This window comes from Cricetulus griseus, chromosome 2, assembly GCF_003668045.3.
Source record: "Cricetulus griseus strain 17A/GY chromosome 2, alternate assembly CriGri-PICRH-1.0, whole genome shotgun sequence".
Lineage (NCBI taxonomy): Eukaryota > Metazoa > Chordata > Mammalia > Rodentia > Cricetidae > Cricetulus > Cricetulus griseus.
This window is the reverse complement of record NC_048595.1, coordinates 258,822,265-258,844,698: the sequence shown is the minus strand read 5'-3', so window position 1 is coordinate 258,844,698 and position 22,434 is coordinate 258,822,265.

Sequence of the window (22,434 nt, the reverse complement as noted above, 5' to 3'; positions counted from 1 at the left end):
ATTCTTTTCCTAGAGTATGGAAGAAAGTAGAATTAGAGGGAGGGAGGAAAGTGGGCAGAGACAAAGTGAGAGAGACAGAGAAAGATAGATGAGAGAGATACTGCCCTGATTTTCTGATTGTCACTGTCTAAGGAGGTAGAGGATGGATTAAAGATCAATCAAGGGAGGAATAGAGGAGAGCAAGAAAAGAGATACCTTAATAGAAGAAGTCAGTGTAGGTTTAAAGAGAAATCTGGCACTAGGGAAATGCTAAGAGATCCACAAAGGTGACACAACTAAGAATCTAGGCAGTAGTGGAGAAGCCACATTTGATACCCTTCCCCTATAATGAGATTGATGACTACCTTAATTGCCTTCATCCATTAGCTGATGGAAGCCGAAGCAGACAGCCACAGCTAAGCACTGAGCCACTCTCCTGGAATCCAGTTGTTGAGAGGGAGGAGGAATGAACAAAGCAGTCAAGACTGTGCTGGACAAACCCACAGAACCAGCTGATCTGACCTATGGAGAGTACATCAACCCCAGTCATAAACCTGGGAAACCAGCATTAGACCAAAACAAGCCCTTTGAATGTGGGTGCCAGTTAGGAGTCCTGGGCAGTCTATGGGACTTCTAACAGTGGAGGCAGTGTTTATCCATAATGCACACATGGACTTTGGGAGCCTATTCCCTATGGAAGGATACTATTTCAGCCCAGATACATGGAGGAGGCCTAGGCCCTCCCCCAAATGATGTGACAGACTTTGATGATCCCCCATGGAAAGCCTAGCAATCCTTGGGTAGTGGGTAGGAGGTGGGTTGAAGGGGCTACTGGGGGCATGGGAGGATGGGAAGGGGAGGAAACAGGGTGATTGGTATGTAAAATAAGATTGTTTCTAAATTTAAAAACATAAAAAAGAACTACTTTTAAAGAAGAGAAGGGATATTCTTATATAAGGAAGTCTATGCCAAAGCTGTTTAAAAATATCAGAGACACTTAACAGTCCATCAATGGTATCACAAAGGAAGCCTTTTCTTTTAGATTTCTGTCATGCCCATTCCTTCTGTTATCATAGGATAATTTCCCCAGTAATTTATAAATTACAGACTGTGTTTATCACAACTGTGGATTGTGGAAGGTCAAGATCAAGGTGCTAGTAGATTTAGTGTGTGCTGATACCAGCTAGCTGGAGATGTCTTTTAGTGGAGTATGTACATGGTAGAAGCATGAGAGCAGTAAAGAGACGAAACCATTTCCTAAGTTCGAAAGTGCTGCGCATGCATCAGCTCAGAGGACTCAACGCAGTTCTCAGTTCCTACTGCTCATTCAGTACTTTTCACTGGACGTGCAATTTCTGTTTGATTTGTAGAGCAGCATAAACGTTCCAACCTTTGTACATGGTAAAGATGTATGAATTTGCTTAACATGCATTGTCACCATGTGACCCCCTGCCTAACATGCATTCTCAGATGTGACTCTGTCTAGCATGAATCCTCACTACGGATCTGACACACTCACTAGCAGCTGATGATGGTACCAGGTTCTTGGACCTGAAATACTGTAAGGCAAGGAATCCTCATTTGTTTTCTTTGTTTAAATAGTTATTTGAGTTTATGTACAATGTGTTTTAATCAAATATGCACTCCTACGTCCTGTCACAATCCATGTTCCCTCTCTACTCGCCAAACATGATGTCTTTCTTCTTTTATTATGCTCATCAATTACCTATTGTGCTACCAACCTTTTCTCAGATGTGTGGCTTTCTGCTGGAGCATGACCGACTTGCCAGGGACTACACTTTTAAAGAAAATGGATATTCCCTCTCCCAGGATCTATCAAATGCCAATAGATTCAATGCTAGAGAGGAGGATATTTGTACCCATTTCCTCACTCCATGCTTGAATTTGATCTGATAAGCTTGCACAGATCTTGTGAATACTATCATAACCACTGTGAGTTAGTATGTTCAGTTGCCCCACTGTGTTTAGAAAACACTATTACCTTGTATTCAACCACCACCTCTCTTACATTCTTTGTGGCCCCCTCTTCCTGTATGATCCCCAATCCTTTGGAAGGAAGGTGTGTAATGAATGTACTATTTAGGACTGAGCATTCTGTTCTTATATTCTATACACTTAGGTGTGTATCAGTGTGTTAATTTGTTTGTCACCATGTAAGCAGGAAGGATCAGGTTACGGTGGGAATGAGAAGAAAAAAAAACAGATGCATTGATTTATGGATATGACAGTAAATACTATGGAAATTCAGCATAAAATAGTAGCTGGTTCTCTCCTAGGGCCTATGAACTATCAAACTATCTAGCTACAGAAGCATGGCCTAACAATGCTTACAGATAAGGATTTTGTCCTCTGGGGCAAGATTTAAATCCAGTTAGAAAGTGATTGTTTTTTTCCCATCGTATCTGTGTCACTATCAGAACAAGTCAGCAAATCTTTCTAGGCTAATCCTTACTGTAACTTTCAAGGTTTATGGCTGGGTGAGACTGATGATAATTTTTCTCCTCTGGAGGCATGCATATCACTATGAAAGCTAGCCAGTAGGAATAAAGCTTCCAGGTTGTTACCAGCTTGTCTCATGTTCTATTGCTCAAGTATGTTGTCTCTTCAATCAAGTTCAAGAAAGGGCCAGCAATATTCTGTAACATTTTGGTAGGCTCTGTAGGATGTTCTTGGAAAAGAACTCTAAATAAGATAATCAATTCCTGGCACTCAGCTTTTTATTTGATAGCTTGTGTTTCTATTAAAATCATGTGGTCCTGTTATTGGTAACTCCAATATGTGTGTGTGTGTGTGTGTGTGTGTGTGTGTGTGTGTGTATGTGTGTGTGTGTGTGTGTGTGTATGTGTGTGTGTGCTCCTATATCATAGGACATTTTTTAAGTTATCAGTGTTATTTATTACTTCCACCATTCCTTCCTTTAAGCTCTCTCTTTCCTGATGCCAATGCTGTTCTTCCTATTGAGATTTCATTTTTTAGTGAGAGATGTGTACTTGGGGCTCATTCTTTCCTGTTTCTTGGTAATACCATATGGATTACTTTCATAAATGTACACATTTTAAGAAGCTTCTAATATATTGGATTTCCAAATAACCTCTCAAATTGATCTTAGTTTTAGCTGTTCCTCCCATGGTCCCTTCATATCCTCCTTTGCCTTTGACTTCTCATTTGATGTTTCCAATTCCATTATTCCTCTCCTGCACCCTTCCTTAAGTATCTATTCCATTTCCACCTTATAGTGAGTTCCATCCTTGCCCTAGTTCCTTACTCTATCATTATCCTCTGTAGTTATATGAATAATGGCATGATTGTCAAAGATTTAAGAGCTATCATCCATATAAGCAGATATATACTATATGTGTTTATCCGGGGCTGGGTTAGCTCACTCGGGATTATTTTCTTCTAACTCCATTCATTTAACTGAAAATTTCATGATTTTGTTGGTTTTTATAGCTGAGTAATATCTCAATGAAATGTACCACATTTTCTTTGGACACTAATCCCTTGATGAACATTTAAGTTCTTTACAATTTCTGCCAATTATGAATAGAGCAGCAGAGACTATGTTTAATTAAGTGTCTCAGTAGTAGGATGTAGAGTCGTTTGGGTATATGAACAAGAATAACTGGACCTTGAGTTATTCAAGCTTCCTGAGTAATTGCTACCTTGATTTGCATAGTTTGCCTTCCCACTAAAAATTAATGAGTGTCCCCCTTAGCCTCCATCCACTCATCATGAGCGTTCATTATTTTATTAATCTTAACAGTTCTGTTTGGGGTACAATGAAATCTCAATGTAGTTTTTATTTGCATTTTTCAGGTCCTTGGGCATACACATAATAGATATTTTGAAGTCTGTGCCTTTTGCTACAGCTACATTACAATTTTCATAGGCCACTGTATCAGGGTTTGGTAGAGGTATGTTGTCTTGGGTGTTAATGATTATGTTTCTGTGCTGGTATCTAGGCATCTGGGTTTGGAATAAATGTGATTCTAGATATCAATATCTACTCTTGTCTTTGTTGGGTGAGTGTTCCATTCCTTCATTCTGTTGCCCTCTCTAGGTCTTAGACTATGTAATGACTGTGGCTTGAATGTTGAGGAGTGCTTCTGAGTCTTTCAGAGGTTTAGCCGTTGGGGGTCCAGGGTAGAAAGTGTTTTGGAGACTAACACAAAAGAACGGAGATGGGCTAGAGGAAGGGGAACTGAAAAGATCTACTGAACTGAACTGAAAGAAGAAAACATGGGTCTACCATGAGTTTTAGTGAAGTCCCCAAGGAATGGAGTCAGAGACGGAGGACACCCCCCTGATGGTGTTGGCCTGATGCAGTGTTGGGCATGATACTGGATAATTACAAACTGAGGACAGAAATGAGAGTGAAGATCCCTTACCTGATTCTCAGGTTGTGGACGGCAGGTTCCCAAGTAGAGAGTATCTCTTGGTATTAGCAGCTGACTCAAAGGGGTGAGAAGAAAGAGGAAATCTGGGTCCTCCAAAAGAATCTGAAGAGTCCATGGGGAATAGAAACAGAGAGAAAGACAGTTCCCTTCTGATGGTCTCCTCAGTGAATCCATTTTTAATGAAAATTAAACACTGAATATCTTTTATATTTTTATAGGACACATTTATTAATAAGTAAATGCTGAATTTTTCAGAAGGTGAGCATGTAAAATATGTCCCCTAAGTATTAATAGAAATGGACACCAAAGAGAGGAGCTAGAATTTTAGCTTCTTCAAAGTTGAAATGTAAAAGACTGAACAAATTAGAATTGAGGAAGAATGAATGATGATGTGTTTACAGTGTGTTTCAGAATGGCAAAATATGAAGTGTATTCCCCAAAACTAATGTCAAATCCAGCACTATTTCACTAATAATGGAATTAGAGTATTCTATCTTACTGTGTTATAGTTTGTAAAAGAAAGTGCCTTATCTATTACCATCCCTACAAGTTTAGTTTTACTATAGAAGAATATCTTAAAATTTTACACCTTAAAGGGTTCTTTTTATCCATATAGCTTTTTAAAATGATCGATGTAGTGTGTTACTCAAATCTATCAGCATGCATTAGTTTCAGAACTTTGATTAAAAAATAAGGCCTAAAATCTACAAATGCTTGGCGATTGCTTAAAATAACTTTTAGATATTCAATATTTCAGATCACAAGGACTATTACAGCTCAATTATTGACAAATATTTCTATATCTTATTGACAATTTAATTTACATGCTTTCCTGATGCTTTTAAAACTGTCCAAATCATTCTACTTTCTTATCTTTCATGTGCCTATTGGATTAAATTTACCCATTGACCAATGAATAAACTTATAGAAAGTCTCAAACTATCTAATACATGAGGTCATTTGAAGTTATGTTTTCAGCTCCTAGACTATAATAGGCCATTGTAGTATGAAAGATCATGTGGACTTACTCAAGAGGCAGAAACGTGAACTTTCTCTTAAGTAAGGTACTCTCAATGTGGATTTTAGACATATCATAACAAAGCTCTTATTGTCACAAAAAATAAACTGTGGGCTTTTGAATGAGAACTATCCCCGATAGGCTCAGATGTTTGAACATAACAAGTGGTCCCCTGTTGGTGGCATTTTGGGTGGCCTTTAAGCAGATGTAGTATTGCTGAGGGAAGTGTATTACTAGAGGGAGGCTTTGAGAGTTTATAGTCTTCCTCTCTACACCCAATTTGTTTTTCTCCTTAGTGCTAGCTGGAGAAAATAAAACAGAATAAAACATAACATATGATTTCTATGTTCCCAGCCCTTATCACAATGTTGTCTGCTTGATCCCATGGTTTCATATCATGTTGGGCTCTCATTCCTCAGGAAACATAGAACAAACTAAAATCTTCCTTCTGTAAGTTGCTCTGGTAATGGGTTTTGTGACAGTAAGAGAAAGGTTGTATTTACACCAATGGAATCAAGATGTCATATAAAATTTAATATATTGTGCATGTTAATAAAGTTTATATATTATACTAAATCTGATATTTGTTCCTCTTTCAGCTTTAGAAAATTCAAAAACTGTAAACCATTTATCATTTGTTAAAGAGAACATTAAGAAGGAACATGGGTAACTAAGTTCTGAATAAGCTAAGCTCCTATGATAATTAATTTGACAAGAAACTGAAATTAACTGGAAAGAATGAATTAAAATTAAATAAATGAATGCAAGTGCCAAAAGATACCACTTTTTCTATGGGATTTACACAACTTTTTTTTTGAAAATTGTCTGCATAGTTATCTAACATGATTAAATTATATTAAATGTTGATTGTTTTAGATCCAAAATACGGGCTGAGAACTTTGGTTATTATATTCCAAATGTTATAGATTACTAAGCAACCTGCTTATGTTGCTAATTTAATGATCTCTATCACTATTTTCTTCTAGAGACAAAGGATTGTCTTCCAAGCCTGTGGTACCCTTCATCACAACATTGAAATTTATCATTTTAGTGTATTGTGAAAAATAATTCCACCACCTGCCTATACAAAACAGACTTCAGAAGAACCAAAACAAATAGTCTATAACCTTAATGATTTCTAACCTTTTTTCCCATTTTCATAGTGCTAGGTATCCTATTGTTGTAGTAGTCAGAAAAAATACAGTGTTGAATATGCATCTGTCATGTAGGGATTACTACAAATTTATTTGATTTAAATCAGTTCAAACTAATTAAAACACATGTCATTACTGTAAGTTTATATAACTAATTGGTCTAGGACTAATATTTTATAATTTTAAATCAACTAAAATTGTTATATAATTATGAAGAATGTAAAACAATTCAAAAGTGGCTCATTAAATGAGTAATGAATAAAATTTAGCAATTTTTCTATAATCAAAAATGTAGAAAATAAAATGATGTAAATGCTTTTTGTAGCTGCGTCAAAAATGTCAAGTATTCACAAATGAAATTATGGAGATAGATAATAGATCACATTGATAATGTGTTCAGAGCTGGAGAAGAAATGTATGTCACTTACAAAGTATAAAGGGGAAAACGGAGAGGGACTCTTTAAGTTGGGAGGGGATTCAGAAAGATGTCAGTTCAGAAGGAGCAAAGAAAGGAAGGATTAAATTTTCTTTCTATAATCCAAAAACACAGTCCACAGAATCAACTAAGTAGGGCTCAAAGGGGCTCATAAATACTTAAGTGAAAAATCACAGAGCCTTGCATGTGTCTTATTTAGGTACTCTGATTGTATGTATGGTTGTGTATTGTTGTTCTTGTGGAATTCCTACTGGTGGGATTAGGGGTGTATTACCCTTTTGCCTGATCTTGGAACCACCTTTCTCCTACTGGATTGCTTTATTCAGCCTTAATATCAGATTTTGTGCTTAATCTTATTGTACCTTGTTATTTATGCGGTGTTTGGTGGATATCCCTGAAAGGCTCACTCTTTTCTAAAGGAAAATCGAAGAGGAGTGAATCTGGAGAAGAGGAAGGAAAAACTGCTATTGGGGTATGATATATGAGAAATAATAAATACATAAGTAAGCAAACAAAACAAGCAAATAAATAAATAAATCATATTTGCAATTGTACCACTTGGTGTAGGGAGCCGTCCCTGCATTCTCCATTACAAGATGGCGCCTGCATCCGGCAGGCACCGAATGTAAACAAGATTATTGCGCAGACGCTGGGTAATTTTCCATTCCTTGATCTCTGCCTATTCCGTGGCGTATATGGCCTGATGAGCTGCAGCCAATCATAGGGTGACATGTCCCAGGCGGCGGCTGCCAGCCTTTATTAGGGGACGGGATTCTTGGCTCGGGGTCTCTGCTCTGGTAAGCTTATGTTCTCCTCTCAAGAAGCATTAAAGCTTTACTGCAGAAGGATCCGAATGTCCTGTGTGGTTCTTGCCGGCGAGACGATTGCGCGGGACATCTGGTGCCGAAACCCGGGAACTTGTTAACATCGCCGGCACTTCGGAGACCCCTCGGACGGGGCGGATTCAGAACTGCAGGGTGGTAAGTTTGGAGAGGTATGCTTTATTCTGACACCTTCTTTTTTGACTTTGTTTTTAATTTGTCACCACTATGGGGATGGAAAAGCCTTAATTCTAGTCTTTATTCTTCTTTTGTTCACATTGGTCTTATATTATGCCCACCGTGGCTGGTGTTCCAGTTCGAGACCAAGCTTACCCCAGGTAGCCTCCAGCATAATGGGCTCTTCAAAACAGAGAGACCTAATTAAAAACTGTCTAGAAATTGAGGCTTGCCGTCCCATGGTAGCAGAGAGCCAAAAAACGCTTAAAGAGGTACAGGATAATATATCAGAAACCGAACGAGATGAGAGATTAGGAGCTCAAAAAAGGAAGGACATGTCTAAGGAAAAAGGCCCTCCCCAGGATACAAAAAAAGGGGGAGAGAAAATAGGGAATAACCGGTCACACCCCGGTAAATTTAAGAGAAATAAAGACTCAAAACCTAGCCTCTACCCTATGGTGAAACTAGAGGCCTTGGAGCTGAGCAGCTCAGACTCTGAGATTTTAGACTCTAGCGAGGAAACAGAGCTAGAGCAAGACAGATACCACCCTGATAGATATCAGCTGCCAAAAGTGAAAGCAAATATGAGGCCATCGCCTGTTAATCCAGCGGGTGTACTTCCATCAGCACCCCCATTATTTGGTACCGACTCCTTTTTACCATTAGAGGAGTGGAGAAAACTTCAGATGGCTTTCCCAGTCTTTGACAGGGGAAAAACCAAACAAAAGGAGGGAATGGGAGCATCCTTACCCTCGGTGCCAAGAGTTGCAATATCCATGGCACTCTTTACCCTTAATTTTCTAAACATTGACGCTCAGGGCCATATTGTGGCCAAGCGTCACACCTCAGAACCTAAAAGGCCAAAGGAAATGGTAAAATGGAAAGATATCTTAACTGGTCTTTGGAGAGGCCCGGATCCTATTCTCATAAGATCCAGGGGAGCTATATGTGTTTTTCAACAGGATGAAGAGAATCCCCTGTGGATCCCGGAAAGACTCACACGAAGAGCCCCTTCTGACCCTCAAAAGTCGGAACTCCACCCTCTCCCCGGGAGTTAAGACTATTATCCAGATTAACTCCTGTCCTTGACGGAGAGATTGTCATCATGGATCGCTTAGTGGGTGGGGATGGGATTGTTTGGTGCAGCCGTTTGCTGCGGATTGATGTTGCTTCTCTGGCTGGTCTGTAGGCTCAGGGCTCAAACTAAGAGAGACAAGATGGTTATCGCCCAAGCGCTTGTAGCTTTAGAACAAGGGGCTTCCACTGACATTTGGTTAACAATGCTTAAGCAATAGGCCGCCGGCCAGACAGCTCTTGCACACCCAGAGCCTAGGCTCATTGCACAGGGTAGAGTGCCTGGCTTGAGCAGCCCATGAGGGATGTCGAGCAAGGCATCGCACAGAGAGTTGCCCAGTATACAGGCTTCTCTGGGAGGCATGTTGTCCTGCATAAGGGTTGCCTGCCCTAGTCTCCCTTTCCCAGAAAAACGGCAGAGGACAGGTCGAGAGTGCTTCGGGTCAAGCTAACAGCCTGATGGCGACTCTTGTACACAGTCTTAATGTTTGATTGGGAAGGTACAACCTCTGCCTCTATCCCTCAACATATGGGTGACCTATTTGCTTGTAAAAATATAAAGCCTTATCATTAATTAATAAAAAAAGGGGGAGATGTAGGGAGCCGTCCCTGCATTCTCCATTACAATGATGGCACCTGCAGGCACTGAATGTATATAAGATTATTGCGCAGGCACTGGGTAATTTTCCATTCCTTGATCTCTGCCTATTCTGTGGCGTCATATGGCCTGAGGAGCTGCAGCCAATCATAGGGTGACACGTCCCAGGCGGCGGCTGCCAGCCTTTATTAGGGGACGAGATTCTTGGCTCGGGGTCTCCGCTCTGGTAAGCTTATGCTCTCCTCTCAAGACGCATTAAAGCTTTACTGCAGAAGGATCCGAATGTCCTGTGTGGTTCTTGCCGGCGAGACGATTGCGCGGGACAACTTGGGTGATACTGCTTCCCCAAAGAGATGTAGAATATCTAACTATCTAACAAAACCCCGAGTACTAGGCATGAGAAACCTTTTTTGGAGTTCCTGGTCAGGGGAGTCAAAGAGACTTCCATAATAATGCAGGCTATTTCTATTGCCCTTTTTGTCTCCAAGAAGCAGAATATAAGCCCCTATTCCAGAAGACTTTACAGACTGAATATAGTGTTCAGAGCATTTGAATTGGAACTGACCTGAAAGACTTTTTCCTGCTGAGGGAGGCAAACAATAGCTCTACACAGCTCTGATGCCTATGAAACACAGCATTGCTGTCATTTTAAGGTAGCCCTAATACTGCAATTGTACACTTAAAGGTGTAATAGTAGTACCAACAGCTGTCTAACTGGATTCAAGGCCACTTAACAGGAGCATGATCATATGGTGCTATGCACCTTCCCAACAAGTGGCTAGTGAGGATGTGTATCTTAGAGGAGGAACTATTACTGCATTACTGCAACTTTCCTAAATTAATGTAGTTCTTAACTACATTATAATCGGTAATCTTTTACATGTCAGATCAGGCCTCCTTCAAGAGGCTTCCTCCTCCTCCTCCTCCTCCTCCTCCTCCTCCTCCTCCTCCTCCTTCTGCTCCTCCTCATCCTTCTTCTCCTCCTCCTTTTCTTCATCTTTCTTCTTGATGTTGTGAAAATTCGAATTGGTGTTAATAAAAATTAATAAAAACTGGGAGTCAAAAGGGGTTAATACTGGAAGATCAGAGAACCAGTGCAGTCAGTCACTAGTTCTTAACTCTATTGAATTATCAGACCAAAAGCTGATCATGTCTCTATGATTCCTCTGATTGAATGCACTGAGCTCCTGTCTCTTCCAGGCTTATATTCCTCTCTGCCTCTATCTAGTCATATACCTTCCTGTCTCCACCTCCTTAGTGATGGGGATTAAAGGCTTGTGACTCCCAAGTACTGGGATTAAGGTATGAGCCATCGCCTTCTGGCTCTGTTTCTCTTTTACATTCGATCAAACACAAGAAGCCCATGAAGCCATGAAGTCACAGAGATCTGTCTCTGCCTCCTGAGTTCTGGGATTAAGGGTGTTTGCTGCCACTGCCTGCCTCTATGGCTAGCTAGTGGCTTAGCTCTGAACTCTGATCTTCAGGCAAGCTTTATTTGTTAGATCGCAAACAAAATATCACCACATCTTTGTCATCACTGTCCTCTTTTTTCATCATCATCATCAATGTCTTCCTCATTCTCCCCCTTCTTCTCCAGAAAGGGACTATTGGAGAAAACCACATATGGTCAAAATTTTGAGTATAATTGACTAAGAATACTCAAAAAACTGAGGGCTGCATCCACAGCAAAACTGCTACAGACAAGGCTCAGGGAACATCATGGAAGACATGGCAGAAAGATTGTAATAGGACCAGGATATATGCTGGGATATTGTGTCTTTTAGCTATGACAGGAATGCTACACCCAAGAGAATACAAACACATGACTGACTATACAAGATTTGAATAATTCAGACACTAGTTTACATCCCAATGTAGAGGAGGGAAATCTCATCTATAGAGTCCCACCCATAGATGAAGAGTTACAGTAGATTAACAACTTCTTGGAGAGACAGAATTAGTCTTTTCTATAGATGAATCACCCTGAGTGGTTATCTAATACTGAGTGGTTGTCATCCCTAGAAGCATATACATATGGATTCAGTAAGCTGAATTTATTTGCCAATTCATTTATATGTATATGTAACCACAATAGTTAAAAAAAAAGCCATGAATTTTGGTGAGATTAACCATGGTAGGAGTAGGAGTGAGAAGAGAGGAGAGAAAAATAATGAAATGATACTTTAATGAAATAAAAATTTTAAAAGTATAATCATTATATACACCTGTTAAGATTGGGGAAATGGAGAAGTTTCTCCAGTGAAGGATACAAATACTGTGGGTCCATGAGTACAAACATAAATATTTAAAGTGCCCCCTGTTAGCTTAGCTAAACATTTAAGTACTGAAAGATATTTCAACATAGAGCAACTATAAATGTTAAGCATAAAGAAACTTCAGAATTAGTATGTAAAACTAACATATGAATTTTGGTTTAGCCACATTCTATAAAGAAATAGGGATAGATTTAATTGCTTGCTAAGATTTTTTTCCCCAAAGAGAAAACTAGAACAAAGAAAAACCCAGAGGGAGCCAGTGAGAAAATACATTTACCAAGTATTATATTAAAGATTAATCTGAAGCCTGGGGAGATAGCTCAGTCAGGAAATGCTTGCTGTTCATGAAGATGTGAGTTTATGTTGTCAGTAGTCATGAAAAAAATAAGAAACAGGCATGGAGACTCATACTTGTAATCTTGGGTTTGATTATTGGTGGAAAAGTAGAACATGGGACTGTTCTTGTCAGTCTCGATAGTCAGTGAGCTTCATAGTCAGTCAAAGTCTTCATCTAAAAAGAATAATTGTTTATCCAGTACCAAATGCTTGGCCTTGAAAACGTTTATATACAAGCACATTATTAAGAGGTTATGTTTATGTACTTATAGATAAATACACATAATATATACCATGACAATTAGAGGCAGTGTTACTGGCATTTGGTCTACACTCGAATAAAATAACCCATACACACTCAGGATTAACTGCATCTTATCGATTCATATATTAAACAAGAAAGAAAGCAAAGATTCAACAAGTAAATTGACAGAGAGCTATAAGAATCAATTTCATCATTTTATTTTTTATAATTTACAGTAGGAAATCTACAAGGGAGAGTTAAGTGAAAATGAAGAAGAGAAACATGGCAGTGTCCCTCCTCTATGTTCCTGTCACTTCTGGGATCTCATCACCAAGAGTGAAAACTTTCTGTTTCAAACCACGTGGCTTCAGGGTTTACTCAGATTAACTTAAGAAATGAAAAAACTGGAACTTTGTGCCCCATTACCTTACACAGAATATATGCATAAGAGCCCCTATTCTAGAAAATATTTATTCTTATATAACAATACAATACAGAGTTTTCATTTTTATATATTAAGAATTTATTTTAATTATTCAAAGGCTCTACAAATTTCACTTTATGGATATGCTGCCATTTAACAACTGCAAATAAATTAAACTTTGGCCTCTGTTCAATATTTTCTTGTTATACAGAGAAGACAATGGATAATTCAATTGAGTTAATTTTCTATGGCTATTGTTATATCCATAAGATTTGCTTCTTAAAGTGGAATTCTTAACAAAATAATAAATATAATTGCAATCTTGAAAGACTGCTAAGTTTCTTTTCACTAGAAGTTGAACTATTTCACACTGCAACATTGTGTGAAAGTACTGTTTTTTTTTTTTTTTTTTTTTTTTTTTTTTTTTTTTTTTTTTTTTTTTTTTTTTTTTTTTTATCCCTGAGACAGTGTGCCCCTAAAAGTCTAGATTATTGCAAAATGTCTAGCTTTTGGAGTGTGGATAGAAAATATCTTTCCTATATGGTGTGTATATGTGTGTATGTGTGTTTATGTGGTGTGTGTTTTCATGTGCACCATGTTTTTAGGTGTGTATTTACATGTGTAGTATTTATGTATGTGGATGTGTTTGTATATGTGTATGTGTAAAAATAGATGCTTGTATATGTGTGTATATATATGTGTGTGTGTAGTGTGTGCATGTATTTGTGTGGTGTGGATATTAGTGTGTGTGGTATTTGTGTATATTTGTATGTGTGCATATATGTATATAAATGTGTATGTAAATGTATGAGGTATATACGTGTATATTAGTATATATGTGGGTGTGCATGTGTGTGTGCATATGTGAGCATATGTGTATGATGTGTGTATTATGTATATGTTTGTGGTATGTGTACATGTGTGAATGTCTATGTATGTCTATGTTTGCAGTGTGTATATGCACTATATATGTCTGTTTGTGCATATGTGTGTTTGTGTCAGTATTTATGTATGATATATGTGTTTATGGTGCATATATATATATATATATATATATATATATATATGTGTGTGTGTGTGTGTGTGTGTGTGTGTGTGTGTGTGTGTTTATACTGGTATAATTTCTATGCATGGATGTTTAAGTAAAGTTTTATATTACAGTATTATTTTGTTTTCTTTTATCTTTTTAAAGTATTTTATTTTAAAGCAATCTTTTCTCATTTTATATGCCAATTTCAGTTCCCACTCCCTCTCCTCCTCCTGCTCCCCACCCCATCTTTCCCTCACCCCACCCACACCTCCACTCCTCAGAGAGAATAAGGCTTTCCATTTGGAGTCAACAAAGTCTGATACATCACTTTGAGACAGGAACAAGTCTCTCCCCCTATATCTAGACTAAGCAAGGTATCTGTCCATAGGGAATGGGGTCTAAAAAGCCCATTCAAGAACTAGGGATAAATACTGATCCCACTACTGGTGGCCCTACAGACTGCCCAAGCCACACAACTGTCACCCACATTCAGAGGGCATAGTTCAGTCCTACGCAGGTTCCTTTGCTGTCAATCCACAGTCAGTGAGCTCACTAGTCAGGTGAGCTGTTTTTGTGAATATCTCCAAAATGGTCTTGACCCCCTTGCTCATATTGTCACTCTAGGAGCCAGAAAAGATAACATTGAGTAACTAACCACATAGAAATTTAAACTGTATTCATGTCCAAGATAGATAAAACAAGCAAAACAAATAGAAAACACCTTTTACCTACACAAAGATAAAAGAAAACTCAATGCTATCTTCTCTGGATTCTGGACATGGTTCAAAAGACCTTCTGGTTGCAAACCCATAATGAAATTCTGGTTTTTTAGAGCCACATTTATTTCAAATATTTCAATGTAATGTATGTGGTCTACTTTGTGGTTCCCTGAGGCATAAATCCAATTTTATCCTCTTTTAAGGGGATACCAGTTTGCATGATACTCCTGAAAAATCATATATATATTCATACTTGTACATGTGTACCTGTGTGTGTATATGCACTTTGAGACCAGTATCAACCAGGCTCTTTCTGGAGTAGCTTTCCACCTGATATTTGAAGACACTCTTTCAATGGTACCTGAAGGTCACAAATAGCCTGCACTGGGACATCAAGTCTAGAGCATCTGCTCTACAGAGTTGGGATCACAAGTGCCCATTATCAATCTACTTCAAATAGGCAACTGATTACTGTTTCTTGGAAAAAGAACCCAAAATGATAATAAAAAGCATTCTTTTAACACTAAAATGAGAGACCAAATGTCATTTACGTTGGGGTGCTCGCAAGGGCCATGATCTTAGCACCCAAGAACCATAGACAGGGAGATTCTGAATATGAGGCTAGGCTGGGCAACATGGTATCTTATTAGGAAAAAAACTAAAATATTTAGAAACAATCAAAGAACACCACCCCCCCCACTATCTCCGGGAAAGCACACTGATTTTACTATAAAATCTGTGATGATAAGGAACATATTTGCAAATTTACATGCACATATATATTAACAGAGATGAAATCATCCAGTCATTGTTGATTAAAATGTCTCATATTAATGGTATTTTATTTGGAATTAGAATTAGGAGAAAAGTCAAACCTGACACTGAGTGATTTTAAGTAGAGAACACTAAAGAACACTAAGAGTCCTTTCAGTAGCAAGACTGGAGACTTTAAAATAATAAATATATTTTGCTTTTTCTACTTCTTGGCAGCAGTCACACCTCCATCCCTGCGCTAACTTCTCTCCTCAAAGTCTCTCCCCCCAAACCCCCTTCTGTTCCCGCCCTCCAATTCACTCCTCCTCCTCCCTTCACTTTATCTTTAGGAAAGTCTGCAATGAGTATCAATAAAACATAGCATATCAAGTTGCAGTAAAGTTGAGATGTAGGTTCCCAATAGCCTGTAAGAGAATCACAGACAAACCCTGTTCTCACTGTTAGGAGTCACACAAGAAGACCAAGCTACACAACAGTCACATATATACAGAGTGCCTAGGCCAGTCTGATACAGGCTACTGGGTTGCCAATCCAGTCTCCCTAGAAGCCAGAGGGGTCAAGGACATCACAAGAAAACTCATAAGATCAACTAATGTGGGCTCATAGTGGCTCGTAAAGACTGGACACTCACACATTTAATAGCTTTTTTAAAGTTTCAGAATATAATTCTGTGAGAAGTAAGAATAAATGAATTAGCCATTATTTTAGTTTTAGAACTCCAAAGTACTGGAGATCCTTATAAGAAATTTTTGGCAACTATAGAACAACCACTAACAGGCAACATATTTTACATTTGTCTTTCTTAGTCACATGCATTTGTGGGTGCCCTTCTTATATCTATTCTTTCTTCGTACCTTGTTCCCTTCTTTACATGGTTGCTTTCTTTCTCCCTGTGCCTAAACTAAATTCCTGTTTTCAACTCCTTGTATGACTCATAGTTTTCTTTGCTCATTGCTTCTCAGTTCTTATCACCACCATCCATTTTCTTATTCCTTTGTTCCTTTCAACTGGAAAATTCTAGCATGCAGCTATACAGTGGCTCCGCTGGACACCAGACCTCCTACAGTGAACAAAATAAACGCATCCAACAATCACAGTCCTCTGCAGACCTCAGATTTTAACATAGTTAGGTTACATCCAACATCCACCAAATGAGTTCACTTGGTTGTAGGCTGAAAATGAGTAGAGGTGGAGGCAAGAAAATTGAATGTGGGTGTTCACCATTTGGCAAACTTGATTTCTTCCACCTTCAGACCAATATAGTGGTATTGATAATGTCCTCTACAGACAGGGATCTTAGGGAGGATTTTAGTTTCTCTTGAAGATCTGTCGACCTTTTTTATGTCAAAAGCAGGATATTCATAAATGAGAAATAGAGAACAATCTAGGCTCATCATACTATGGTAACCAGAAGAAACTAAAAATGTATTTACCGGTTATTCCATGAGAAAAATAAATGATAGAAATTAATCATTTTACCCTAACCACAATAAAAATTTTCAGTTGTTTTATGAAATTAAGTGGGCATGGTAGATTGCAAACTATATACGGGCATTTAAATATTTTCTCAGATTTTTTTTCTGAACTTTTATGAAACATTCCCTGAAATATTCTAAATATCCTAAACTCTTTAGATTTTCATTTCATTATTTTTTGGTGAGGACGTCTTGCAGTTAAATATTTCTCATCTACAGTAGTGTGAACTATTACTTCTTACTTACAGATTATCATTTTTAATGACTGTGAATCTATACTCATTTGTTAATTGTGTCCTTTCTTTTAAAACTGCCTCTGATTAAGGTGTGCTTTTGTATACCAAGATATTTTGTGAATTCCTTTTTATTTTTTTGTTTTTTAAGATTTTTAATGAAGTTTGTTTATATATGTATGTGTGTGAACCAGTGGGTATGTTTCCCTAAACCGAGAAACACCTCACTCTCAGTTCCCCATCTGCCCTGACCTCTGCTAAGTAAGGAGACTACCAGGAGATGCAAGACCATCCAGAGCTAAAATCTTGGCTCACACACACCACTAGGTGACAAGAGGAGATAGAGAGATACCACCTGGACACACTGAAATAAGAGATGGGAAGAAGACAGAATAAGAACACACTCAACAACAGAAACAGTAATATGACACCACCAGAATCTAGGGATTCCACACCAGTGAGAGCTGAAAAGCACAACACAGAGGAAGAAGAAGAGACAGACCTAAAAATCTACTTTATGAAGATGTTTGAGACTCTTAAAGAGGAAACAAGAAAATCTCTTAAAGAAATAGAAAAAAAAACAAAATTCAAGAAAAAAGTAATTCACTTGAAGAATGTAAAGAAATCCAAGAAAAAAAAAAACACCAAACAGGTGAAGGAAGCAATCAAAACACTTCAAGGCATGAAAGCTGAAATACAAACAATAAAGAAAACACAGAATGAGGGGATGCTGGAAATAGAAAGGCTGGATAAATGATCAGGAACTAAGGATTTGAGTATAACGATTAGAATACAAGAGATGGAAGAGAGAATCTCAGTTGTGGAAGACTCACTAGAAGATATATAGTCACTGACCAAAGAAAATCTCAAGTCCAATAAATCCCCAACACAAAATATCCAAGAAATAAGGGACACCATGAAAAGGCCAAACCTAAGAATAATAGTTATAGAAGAAGATGAAGAAATATAGCTCAAAGGTACAGAAAACATATTCAACTAAATCATAGAAGAAAACTTCCCCAAACTACAGAAGGATATGCCTATAAAAGAACAAGAAGCCAAAAGAGCACCAAATAGACTGGACCACAAAAAGAAGTGCCCTCACCACATAATAATCAAAACACCAAACTTACAGAATAGAGAGAACATATTAAGATCAGCAAAGGAAAAAGGCCATGTAACATATAAAGGCACACCTATCAGAATTACACACAACTTCTGATGGAAACTTTGAAAGCCAGAAGGTCCTGGATAGATGTCCTACAAACACTAAGGGAACATGGATGCTAACCCAGACTACTGTAAACAGCAAAGCTTAAAAATCACTATAGATGGAGAAAACAAGATACTCCATGACAGTACATATCCACAAATCCAGCCCTACAGAAAGTTCTGGAAGGAAAACCCCAACCCAATGAAGATAACTACACTCAAAAAACATACACAATAGATAAATCAAACTTTACCAAACAGAAAAAGAAAAAGGAGGGTGAAATCTACATACAATGACAGCACCAACAATAAACCCAAAACAAACAAGAACCAACAATCAATGGACATTAATATCCCTCATTGTCAATGGTCTTAACCTGCATATGAAAAGATACAGACAAACAGAATGGAAACAAAGACAGAATCCATCCTTCTGCTATATACAAAAAACACACTTCAACTTCAAAGACAGATGGTAACTCAGAGTAAAGTGTTGGGAAAAGATTTTCCAATTGGTGTAGCAATCTTATATCTAAAAAATTAGACTTCAAACTAAAATCAATGAAAAGAAATGAAGAAGGAAATTTTGATATTCATCACAGGAAATGTCCATCAAGATGAAGTCTCAATTCTGAATATCTATGCCCCAAATACGAAGGCACCCACATTTGTAAAAGAATATTATTAAAGCTCAAACCACATATAAAACCCAACAAACTTATATTAGGAGATGTCAAGACCCTGCTTTCACCACTAGACAGGACCACCAGACAGAAACTTAAGAAAGAAACAAAGGATCTAACAGAAGTTATGACCCAATTGGGATTAACAGACATCTATAGAACATTCCATCAAACACAAAAGAACATATATACCTTCTTCTCAGCGCCACATGGAACCGTCTCTAAATTTGACCACATACTTGGCAACATGGCAAACCTACACAGATACAAAATATTGCAATAACTCCCTGTATCTTACCAGACAATCATGCTTTAAAGTTAGAAATTAACAAGAACACAAATTGTAGAAAACCTACAAAGTCATGGTTGAATAACACCCAATTGCACCATTCCTCGGCAGAGGAAGAAATAAAAAAAGATATTAAAGACTTCCAAGAATATAATGAGAATGAAGACACAACATACCCAAAATTATGGTACATTTTGAAAGCAGTGTTAAGAGGGAAGTTCATAGCGTTAAGTGCCCACAGGAAGAAACTGGAGAATAGTCACATTAGAGAATTGACAAAACAACTGAAAGCTTTAGAACAAAAGAAACAACTCACCATGGAGGAGTAGATGCCACTAAATAATCAAACTGAGTGCTGAAATCAATAAAGTAGAAAGGAGGAAAACATTACAAAGAATCAATGAACAAAGAGTTGGTTCTTTGAGAAAGATCAACAAGATAGACAAACCTTTATCCAAACTAACCAAAAAGCAGAGAGAGTGAGAGCATACTAATTAACAAAACCAGAAATGAAAACGGGGATATATCAACAGACATTGAGGAAATCCAGAGAATCATCAGGTCATACTTTGAAAACCTGTACTCCACAAATTTCAAAAATCTAAAGGAAATGGACAATTTTCTGGATAGATATCACTTGCCAAAATTACATCAAGAACAGGTAAGGAGTTTAAATCAACCTATACCCCCTAATGAAATAGAAGCAGTCATCAAAAGCCTCCCAACCAAAAAAAGCCCAGGGCCAGATGGCTTCATTGCAGAATTCTAACAGAAATTCAAACAAGAGCTAATACCAGTACTCCTCAAATTGTTCCACACAATAGAAGCAGAAGGGACATTGCCAAATTCTTTTTACAAGGCTACAATCACTTTGATACCCAAGCCACACAAAGATATTACTAAAACAGAGAACTACAGACCAATATCCCTCATGTACATCCATGCAAAATACTCAACAAAATATTGGCTACTCGAATCCAAGAACACATCAGAAAAATAATCCAATATGATCAAGATGGTTTCATCCCAGGGATGCAAGGATGGTTCAACATATGAAAATCCATCAATGTAATCTACCATATAAAGAAACTGCAAAAGAAAAACCATAGGGTTATCACACTACATTCTGAGAAAGCCTGTGATAAGGTCCAACACACTTTCATGATAAAGTTCCCAGAGAGATCAGGGATAACAGGAACATACCTGAACATATAAACAGACTGAAATAGAAAAAAAATGGTCATCTCACTAGATGCTGAAAAAGCCTTTGACAAAAGGCTTCATGATAAAGATCTTGGATAGAACAGAAATAACTGTAATATATCTAAACATGATAAAAGCAATATACACCAAACCAACAGCCAACATCAAACTAAATGGAGAGAAACTCAAAATGATTCCTCTAAAATCAGGAAGAAGATAAGGCTGTCCACTCTCTCTGTATCTCTTCCATATTGTATTTGAATTTCTAGCTAGAGCAATAAAACAAGAAAAGGAGATCAAGATACAAATTGAAAAGGAAGAAGTCAAACTTTCACTATATGCAGATGACATGATAGTCTACATAAGTTACCCGAAAACTCTACCAGGGAACTCCTTCAGCTGATAAACACCTTCAGAAAAGTAGAAGGATACAAAATTAACTAAAAAAAATCAGTAGCCCTACTATATACAGATGATAAATTCAATGAGAAAGAAATCAGATAAACATCACTCTTCACAATATACACAAACAATATCAAAATTTGGTGTAACGCTAACCAAAAAAGTGAAAGACCTGTACAGTAAGAACTTTGAGACTTTAAAGCAAGAATTTAAAGAAGATACAAGAAAATGGAAAAATCTCCCATGCTCTTGGATAGGTAGGATCAACACAATAAATATGGAAATCTTGCCAAAAGCACTCCACAGATTCAATGCAATCCCCATCAAAATTCCAACACAGTTCTTCACAGAACTTGAAAGAACAATACTCAAATTTATATGGAAAAACAAAAAAACCAGGAAAGCCTAAACAACCCTATACACTAAAGCATCTTCTGGAGGCATCACCATCTGTGATGTCAAACTCTATTATAGAGCCACAATCCTGAAAACAGCTTTGTATTGGCACAAAAATAGACAGATACACCAATGACATCGAATTGAAAACCCTGATACTCACCCACACTCCTATGAACATCTGATTTTTGACAAGGAAGCTAAATCTATACAATGGAAGAAAGAAAGCATCTTCAACAAATGGTGCTGGCACAAATGGATTTGGACATGAAGATGATTGCAGACAAATCCATATCTATCATCATGCACAAAACGTAAGTCCAAATGGATCAAAGATCTCAACATATATACAGCCACACTGACCCTTTTACAAGATAAAATGGGAGATACCCTTGAAAGAATTGATACAGGAGACTGCTTCCTAAACATTACACCAGTAGCACAGACATTGAGATCTACAATTAATAATTGGGACCTCCTGAAATTGAGAATCTTCTGTAAGGCAAAGGACACAGTTAGTAAGACAAAGCAACAGCCCACAGAATGGGAAAAGACCTTCAACAACCCCACATCTGACAGAGGGCTGATTTCCAAAATATACAATGAACTCAGGAAGCTAGCTAACACCAATCAATGAAATTTAAAAGTGAGGTACAGAACTAAATAGAGAATTCTTAACAGAGAATCTAAAATAGCTGAAAGACACTTAAGAAAGTGCTCAAAATCCTTAGCCATCAGAGAAATGCAATTCAAAACAACTCTGATATACCATCTTACACTGGCCAGGATGGATAAAATAAAAAACACCAATGACAGTCTATGCTGGAGAGGATTTGGAGAAAAAAGAACACTCCTCCATTGCTGGTGGGAGTACAAACTTTAAGACCACTTTGGAAATCAGTATGGCTGTTTCTCTAGAAAATGGGAATCAGTCTACCTCAAGATCTAGCAATTCCTCACTTGGGCATATACCCAAATAATAAACATTCATACATCAAGGACATATGTTCAACCATGTTCATAGCAGTGTTGTTTGTAATAGCTAAAACTTGCAAGCAACTTA